At 33.8% G+C, this 10,015-nt stretch overlaps 1 protein-coding gene across 1 annotated transcript in view; it reads right to left on the bottom strand.

Annotated features, from left to right (window-relative positions):
* The window catches only part of PIK3C2G (phosphatidylinositol-4-phosphate 3-kinase catalytic subunit type 2 gamma), a 414,912-nt gene extending 407,491 nt beyond the window's left edge, over positions 1–7,421 (bottom strand). Inside the window, exon 1 of the mRNA XM_017975799.4 lies at positions 7,329–7,421. The gene's annotated coding sequence lies outside the window, so the exon portion shown is untranslated. The remainder of the gene's footprint in view (positions 1–7,328) is intronic.
* Positions 7,422–10,015: the final 2,594 nt, after the last annotated feature.

Here is a 10,015-nt window from a genome sequence, read left to right on the forward strand (position 1 = left end):
TCCTCGTGATTGTGGCTACCAGAACTAGTGCATGAGAAAAATCAGACCTCATGAGAACTACATATTCTTCTCAATCAAATATATTTTTCCCATTTTGGAGTAAGAAAAATGACAGTAATGTATGGCAAATTCATAATAACAAAATGATTTTTGACTGCAATACTGGGAATAAATTTCTGCCAATTTCACTTTTTTTCTGTTGGTACAACTAAATAATAAAATTGTTCTGCTTCCATAATATGTGCCATTTTATATTATGTAGAAATAGTACATAAAAATGTGTAAATCTATTTTCACCATAATAAGAACAAACTGTTCCTTAGCAGTTCCAGCCAATATTTCCTAAACTAGTGGACTTACATTTTGTTTGCTTGAGACAGGAAAAAATCAGATTTTTCTGACTAGTTCTAGTTACATTGAGTGAACTAAACTTACAATTAGTTAGAGTTATGATTTGTGTACAGGGCATCCCACATACCTCCTTCTAGAAAACATTATTTTCACTGTGATATTCTCAAAAGGCATTTTTTTAAAAAAATGAACCATTAGTATTTTTTATTAGTGGAAAGCTTATTTGAGTTAACATGGATTTGTAAAAAAAGTTTAAAAAGGACAGTTTTATTTCTGAAATTTTAGCTTTGTGAAATGTGAGATGTTTTTGAGTTTTCACTTTTTTAATGAAAAAGTTAGCAGAAGGTATTCAATTTCTAATTTCTATTTAATTTATCATTCTGGTTGCTAAATGACTATGTAGATATGTGCTGGTCAAATAATATTAATGGTATCATACAAATGTTTGGCTAAATTTGGAGGAACAGATTTATTTAGTAGCGAACAGTCACTCTTGCCCATGATAGATTTTACTAATTGATCTTGGCTCTATTTCTCACTAAGCCAGGAAGCTGTTTAAACAATACTTTCCTTTAAAATGCTATTCTATTTAATTTATGAGATATGATTTATGGATTAACCAGTGCCCAGAAGGACCACGAGTCGGATGAAAGAAAAATATTTGTAGTGGAAGTCAGGGAGAAACAGAAGCAAGTAGTATCAATTTTAAGGAAAAAGTGAAAATGTTGTTACTTTATCAATGTAATTTATGTTGGAAATAGAGTCTGTAGTCTAAAACTATCTTCAATTAAATTCCAACATTAGATATTCATTCTTCTGAAAGTAATTCTTCTTAATCAACGGTAAATACCTTTGAAAGGTCAAAAACATAAAAATATCAGTCAGAAACATCTTTTCTCAAGTAAGGGTGGTGGCAGGGAAGGAAATGTGACAGATCTTGTAGTGCAGCGAACAGTCCAAAAAGAGCAAATGACATAGGCAGAGAAAATAACAGATTGATGACATTGTGTAAGAAGAAATCCAACAACTTTCAAATCTATTAGGTGCCAGATACTGTTTTGTGTGCTTGGGACACACAGAACATGTGCTAGAATCCAATAACAAAACGCACCTTACTGGGTCAGAGAAATATCTATGAATGGAGGTGTTAGGAACCTTTGCATTTAATTCATTATCATGCCTGGGAGAAGTACAGAGGGTAAAAACTGAGAACTTTTCAATAAAACACATTTATGTTGAATAATACATTTTTAAAAAATGTATAACAGATCAGAGCAGAGAGAAAATAAATTGCCCAAAAAAGATATACCACAAGAGCATGACATGCTCAAAAGCCTTGTTCATATATATGTTAAATGACCTTTACACACATAAGAAATATGATGATCTTAAGGAGCATTGGTTAGTAATAGAAGCATGTAAAAATCAGCCACAGATGCAAAGTTGAAGGATTCTATCCAAATATTGTCCATGTTAATAGGTAAAACTTATTTTAGTTCCAAATTGGTTTAAGGCGAAGAGAGAGAGGAAGATAAATTAGATATTTCTAGGTTTACAGAAATTAAAAATTCAAGGGTACAGTTGATTTGAGACATTACTTGAGCTAAGAATTGAATATCACCAGAAATCGGTTTTTCTTCCTTCCTGTCTCACCTGTGCTTTTCTCTGTGCCTGCTCCATTCTCGGGTACCCTCGGCAGTTCTCAGGTACCATTTCCTTAGCTTACAGTTCAGGTAGTTAGTTTCTGCTTCTCATCAATTCTCAAAAATTGGAGTCTCACTTGTGTAGGAGTTAAGAAGAAATGACTTAAGCAGGTAGTAAGGGTATGGGAGTCCTTGTTTAAGGCTTTCCTTTCTAATGAAGAGCAGCGTCAATCATTTTCTAACAAAGAGCAGCCTGTAAAGTTGAGCTGTAGACACAGAGGAGTGTAGACGCAGACAAGCAAGCTGGGAGCTTGCACGTGTGAATGTTGGCAGGAACTAAGGACTAGACCTGTTCAAGATGGCGAGTCCATCTTTCCTTCTCTTTGCCGGTCAGGTGTATGGTAAGAAGCAGACAGGATGGTGCTGATCAACTGGAAAGTCCATTTGCATGATGAGATTAGGATGGGGTGTCCAGCCTGCCCCTTGCCTGCATTATATAAACGTCATATCTGATGGAACCAATCTGTGAGCCCTGTGTAAATCAGACAGTGCCCCTCAAACCTCAGACAATAAAATCCGGCACATTTGCCACCAGCCGGTTCTTTCCACTAGGCGACACCTCTCTCTATAGAGAGAGCTGCTCCTCTTTCTCTTCTCTTCTGCCTATTCAACCTCCACTGCGAAACTCCTGGTGTGTGTCCACATCCTAAATTTTCCCATAAAACCACAATGAACTCCAGGGTATGCACCCCAGACAACGCAGCTGCTTCATCACTTACTCTAATTGTTCTGTTTTTCTCTTCCTATAGATTTTGGGCTTGTCAAAATAGAGATGTGCACACATCTATCTGGGAGAAAAAACTGGAGTCTTTCAGGTTTTAGAGTTCCATATTCCAAACCTGGTTTCCTATTTCTGAGAGATATTAATAGATGTTCTACCTACTTCTCCAAAAATTATACTTAGGAAATGGGATTTAGGAGATTTTTCTCTTAGATATCAATAATGAACATTGGCATCTTAAAACCTGGAGGAAGTCTGCATTGAGAAAACAAATTTATAGTGTGCATTGCGTACACATTATGTTTTATATAATATTACTTTCCTTCATCAGACCAGTGAGCTATAGTTTGGGAAATTACAGGATCGACTATCTCAAATGTAAACATAAATTATTCTTGTTATAATAGCCTCTTACCATTAAATGTTTAGAAGATAACATTTCTCTTCTTATACACCAGAATCTTCCAAGCAAACATTTGGCTATAATAGGAGTCTTGGATAAGCCTACTGGTGAGGAGAAGTTGTCCTAGACCTGCCCTCAAGACAACTCCAGTCTGAATGACTGCCACATTGCTAATGGTAAATTACAATACTTCCCCATTTGAGGCTTCTGACATACAGATGCCCACAACATCTCTTAAAGTACTTTTCATTAAATCCTCACAAAAATTCTGTGAAACAGATTGGGTAAATGAAAATGCAACTTTTTTTTATAGCTGAAAAATTGAGTCAGAGGGAACATAGAACTTGCTTGGAGCCACCAAGAAAGAATTATAAATCTGGGAATCTAACCCAGATTTTTGACTGCAAAATAATATTTTACGATAAGCTTGTTTTTGAAAATTGTGCTTTCTACCTTTTAAAACACCACCGATATTATAATCTATAACACATACGTTGGACTCAGTATAATACATTGGACTTACAGTCAGAAGTCATGTGTGTTTCTTATGAGAAATGGATCCACTTGTGATGGGATGAAAATACCAGCTTTCTAAGTCTGCAATGTAGTTAAGTTTTGACCCTGAACTTTGGTATATTTAACCAGTTATGCTTCATTGTGAAGCCCCCTAGAGGGCAGCCAGCTATCATGTTGTGGAGGCATCCAACCGTCCTTTTAAGAATTTTCTCTGGCCTTCAGTTTTGCCCATTATGGGTTGATTTTGCAAGGGAAGGGATGATCAAAATACTGTTCTTAGAGGCTCAATGAGTCTTACTGAGGGCTCAGATTGAAAGAAAAATACGTCTAAAGCTTTACAATGAAAATTTATTTCTCAGCTAAAAGCTTAATTTTTTTATAGGACAATATATTTTATTCTTGATAAGCTACCAAATATTTTTAAATCATGAAAGCCAATACTAATGAGATTTTGTAAAAAAAAAAAAAAATGTGCAATATTAAACTGGTGGCAATGGTAAGATTGCTCTAGGCAGTCCCTAAAATATTTAGGTCCTCTAACTCTAGAAACTCAAGTTGCTTTACAAAAATAATACGGTAATGAAATGAAAAAAACCTTACATAGGTATTTTAGTATCAGAGTGATTTGTAATAGTGAAAACTCTTGAGCAATCTTATTACCAAACCACAAAGAGATGGTTCAGCAAATAATGCTGCATTAGACAAAAAGAATCTTCTGTTAACTTTGAATTTAAAGGTATAAAGACTATGTAACAACCTTAAAAACTGTAAGTTAAATATGCAGTTCATCCAATTGTACATTAAATGATAATTAATAAAATGTGTGATTTTAATTAAAATTTAGATGGGAACATTGGAAAATGGAAGACATTATTTCTGCTTGTGAGGATACTGTAGTCTTTTTTTCTCTCTCAATGCACTCGGGTATTTTTTAATACAAAAATTTTAAATGAAGTAACAGAATGCTGTAAAAATATTCAGAGGAAATCTAACAATTTTATGATAAAATATTGAGATGTAAGTAAATCTTTCACCATGGAGTAGATTCTTTTCTCAGTGTTTAATTATATCACAGTGACATCAAAATGTGTAAATGCAGTGCTGAGTTAAAATTGGAATTCATTGAAACGAAAGATTCTAAAGCATGAAGAATCGAACGTTGTTTCTGAGTAAGAAGTGCTCCCAAACATGAATTACATAAAATAGACTACGACTTGTTTATTTTTTGTTATGAGATTCCCTTGTTTTTCTGACTCACAATAATTTCCCAGTTGAGGCTTCTGAAATACAGACACCCACATAATCTTTTAAAGTACTTTCAGTTCACATGCTTTATCATTTGATCCTCATAAAATTCTGTGAAACAGATTGGGTGAATAAAAATACATCTTCTTTAAAGTTGAAAAATTGAGAGTCAGTGGGAACACAGAACTTGCTTGGAGCCACCCCAAAGAGTTATAAAGCTGAAAATCGAACCTAGATCTTTGAGTTCAAAAATAATATTTGATAATGAGCTTGTTTTCAAAAATTGTGCCTTCTTCCTTTTAAGGTGCCACCAATATCATGCATCATCTATGCTAAGTCCACATTGCCATACAATGTTTCTGAATTACTTCTTAAGTCAATTTCATTGTTATAAAGGTGTTATAAGTCCTGATGAGAAGACTGGGTCTTCCCTTTAGTTGCTCTTTACAGTTGGAAGCAACTTGATGGCTTTGCAGCAGTGTCTACCACGTATCTGATCAATTCATGGTTGGAAATTGTAATACTTTCCTGATTTGATTAACACTCCAATTTACTTGTAAATCACTTTCAGAGAGAATGTAAAATACATTTTCATTTAGAGAAAATGATTGGATTTGTGGATCTCCTGGATGAATGTAGTTTTGAGACCCAGAAAGCAGGCATGAGATAAGCCAAAAGTAAGCACCCAGAAGTAAGGAAAAACTTCATGCTTACCAGATATCCTGCTTTATTATACCTTTTTATTTTTTATTTTTTAGCAATTTATCAAGAACTCACAGGATTCCAATTTATTATGCCATCTAACTTATTAGATTCTATAATTTATCTTCTATTAATGGTTTGAATAGAGCCCACTATACTGGAAATATCTTAGTATTCTTTTGTTTTCATTTTAGGCTCTGCTATTAGCTGATGGTTATTTTATTGCCTCTACTGAGTGGCAGTTAGTTTTCTATGCTGTTACAGATTATGAAATTTGGGGGAAGCAGGGCATAGTGACTCAGGCCTGTAATCCCAGCACTTTGGGAGGTCAAGATGGGTGGATCAAGGGTTCAGGGGTTCAAGACCAGCCTGGCCAACATGATAAAACCCCATTTCTACTAAAAATACAAAAATTCGCTGGGCACAATGGCAGGCGTCTGTAATCCCAGCTACTTGGGAGGCTGAGGCAGAGAATTGCCTGAACCTGGGAGGCAGAGGTTGCGGTGAGCCAAGATCATACCACTGCTCGCCATCCTGGGCGACAGACCGAGACTTTGTCTCAAAAAAAAAAAGAATTTGGAGAAAAATATATTTTTCTTCTAGACATTTTCTTTAGTGGGTAAATTATTTTGCTTGATTTGGTATTTTCAATTTACTAAGATCACTTTGACAACTAATTTTTTTATCAGTATTTTATGCTATACTCATGTAATCTGCCCTCTGTTCTCATAGTTATTAACCCATTGTACCTTGTGCTATAATTCTCCCTTTTTCTCTCCTACTGAATATAAGCTTTGGAAGGCAGGAACTCACTCTTAATTTTCTTGGTATTCTTCTGCCTGTTTTAATACCTAGCACATCCTCAAAATGTTCAATAAATTAGAGTTTATAAGTGCCTTTTAAATATTTTAAGTTTTCTGTTGTATTTTCTAGAAACCTAATTTACATTATTAAAGTAGCAAATTCAGTGTGAAGCCAAGTGTCACATTTCGAGTTTGTGAATTTGAAATTCTATTTGAAAACAGAGGGATTATAGGAAATGGGAGTACACATTAAAAATGAAAGCCAGTTTCATCAACTAATATACGAAAAAAATCTAAATTGATCTCTCCATAACAAGCACTTTATTTTCTTACCACTTGTTTCTTCAGGGCTGTGTCTGCTTCCACTAGTTACAGTTTTTCAGCTACTCATGCTAATTGTGATTAAAATATTTATAATTATCTGTGGTTTTAAAGTTTTTAATTTTGTTTTCTTTGAATTTGAATTGTACTTTGGGCCTGGTAGATGTCAGATATTGATCTTCACCATATGATTTTACCTTTCTGGGATGGTGCCTTCTCTAAGAGAAGAGTTTTCCAACAACATCCCCGACAATTTGTTGTAATAATTATTCTTTTTAAATTTTTTATCTTAAAATATTTTACTCAACAACTGCAGATATAGTAATTATTCTTGCTTTATTCTCTCGACAATTTGTTATACATAAAATCTGTCACTGAAATTTAAATACACACACACACAGACACACACACACACAGAAGGACTTAGTTTATAGGATATAAACTTTATGAATTGATAATTTAATAGTCATTCAGGGATTTCTGATTATATGAATCAAACGATCTTGATACAAACTTCATATCAGAATACATTTCAAAGTACAGTATACATTTACATTACTTACCTTATGTGGTCTTCTTTATTTTAAATTCTATTTCTCTGGCCATTAGAAATGCCAACAGGGCAAAGTCAGAAGCTCATTTCGTGTTTAATGATTGACTGTAACACTGTGAAAGGAGTTTTGGTCTCTGTTGATTTGATCTTATCAGTTGCTACACAAATAAAACTACATGTTCCCATGATTGGCTTGAGCGCCCTGAGTGACTGGCAAAATCAGTTTTTCCAATCTCTTCCGTTAACACTTACTATTGACACACTTACTTCATACAAGTTAACTGTTACTGTATTAATTTAGTTGTTTAAACTTTTCTCTTTCATTAACTTCCAAGAACGAAGGGGATCGATACTATAAAAGGGCTGGTATACATTTCTCTTAGAAACTTGCTGCTACCTGCCTAGGATCTAAGTACCATCAATGACTCAGCAGTGTTGGAATGAAAGGTGTGTGCTGTTGCTTTCACGTGGATGTCTCCTTTGTAAGGAGTATTGGCTTCATTTTCCTCTTAAGGCATGGAGCTCAGTGTATACAGACATTCTCAAAACTTTTTGGCCTTAGGTGTCTTTTGTACTCTAAAAGATAAAAAGCTCTGAAAAGACTTAAGATTTGCCACATTAGGAATTAAAATTCAGAAAAATTTAAAATATGTATTTAACATTTTATTTTAAAACAGCAATAATAAACTATTGCTTGGCAAAATAAATCACATTTAATTTTAAAAATAGCTATTTAAAAAAATAATAATGAGATGGGTTTTTTTCACATTCTTGCAAAGCTTGTTTGTGTCTGGCTTAATAGATAAACGGATTCTAATATCTGCTTCTGAATACAGTCTGTTACAACATATTGTTTTGAATCCAGGATCACTCAGATATGTAGTTGAAAAGAGAGAAATATTTTATAAGTATTTTTAGATAATTGTGGATATTGCTATTTGGTTTTACACCAAATTCACTAGGTGATAGTTTTCCAAATGATAGTTGCGATATGAAAGCTCTAACTTTACTGATAAACCTTTCCTAAACGATTACATTAAAATTTGTCTTGCAATAAATATTTTACTCATGCATTTTGTAATTTTGTAACATCAAGCATAATTTATTTGGAAAATACTGATTTACTGAGTTATGCAATGTTCCAAATGCTGACATATTTTACTATACAACATCAAAAAGCACATCACAGTTGTTAATGTAACTGCTGACCCAAATCTTTAAGTACTGGGAACATATAAAACTCATAATGGTGCATACAGGCTCAAAAAATTCAAACTTTTACTTCAAGGATTTGATTTTGTTATTGGTGATAATTATAGTAAATTGTTTTCCTTGAATAACAAAGTTTGCTTCTTTCATTTTTGAGAATACCAAATACCTCATACCCAAGTCTGAATAGCCACAGTATCTCCTAGTCATTTCTTCAAGTGAGAATAGCGTTTCCGAGAAAGGGAGTGAGTTCAGTTTTTAATTCAAGCGAATGAACATTAGCTTTTGCTAGACATAATCATCATCCTTTGATATGCAACAAAAGTACTTTATGTATAAGTCCCATGTATTTACACACCGTGTTAAAACAATATGTATTCAAATGCTGAGATTTCTTTAAAGGTAATGATTATACTGCGTCATATAAAAAGTATTTTTAATGCTCTCATTCTAAATGAAACAGACTTAAGAAAAAAATTTCTACGTGCCAGTGAGGAAAACAGTAACTACTAGAAAAATTTGGATCCACTTCCTTGCTGGCGACGGCGGCTTTACTCACAATGGCATTTGTACTATCCATGCAAATGTTAGCAAATTGAAAAAGGCAAATAGCATTTTGTATTTTTATAAAAGTATTTTTGACTTCAGAGACCTCCTCAAAAGATGCCTGAGATTCCTAGATTTATAGGGACACTGAGAATTACTGGTCTAGTAAAAAGAACTTCTATCTAGAGTTAAGAGACCTACTAGGTAGCTTGGCTTTGCTAGAATTATTTTGTCATTTTAGGTAAATTTTAAAAATGTTTGACCTCTTAAACAATGGAAATCATAACAAACAGTCTCTCAGACCACAGTGTAATCAAATTAGAACTCAGAATTAAGAAACTCAGCCAAAACTACATGAATACACAGATACCGAACAACCTGCTCCTGAATGACTCTTGGGTAAATAATGAATTGAAGGCACAAATAAATAGGTTCTTTGAAACCAATAAGAACAAAGACACAACATAATCAGAATCTGGGGTACAGCTAAAACAGTGTTTAGAGGGAAATTTATAGCCTTAAATTCCCACATGAGGAAGCAGGAAAAATCTAAAATTGACACCCTAACATCACAATTAAAAGAACTAGAGAAGCAAGAGCAAACAAATTCAAAGGCTAGTAGAAGACAAGAAATGACTAAGATTGGGGCAGAACTGAAGGATATAGAGACACAAAAAACCCTTTCAAAAAAATCAATAAATCCAGGAGCTGTTATTTTGAAAAGATCAACAAAATAGATAGATTGCTAGGCAGACTAATAAAGAAGAAAAGAGAGAAGAATCACATATGCACAATAAAAATAATAAAGGGGATATTACCACTGATCCCACAGAAATACAAACTGCAATCAGAAAATACCATAAACACCTCTATGCAAATAAACCAGATAACCTTTAAGAAATAAATACATTCCTGGACATATACACCCTCCCAAGACTAAAC

This window comes from Callithrix jacchus, chromosome 9, assembly GCF_049354715.1.
Source record: "Callithrix jacchus isolate 240 chromosome 9, calJac240_pri, whole genome shotgun sequence".
Taxonomy (NCBI): Eukaryota; Metazoa; Chordata; class Mammalia; order Primates; family Cebidae; genus Callithrix; species Callithrix jacchus.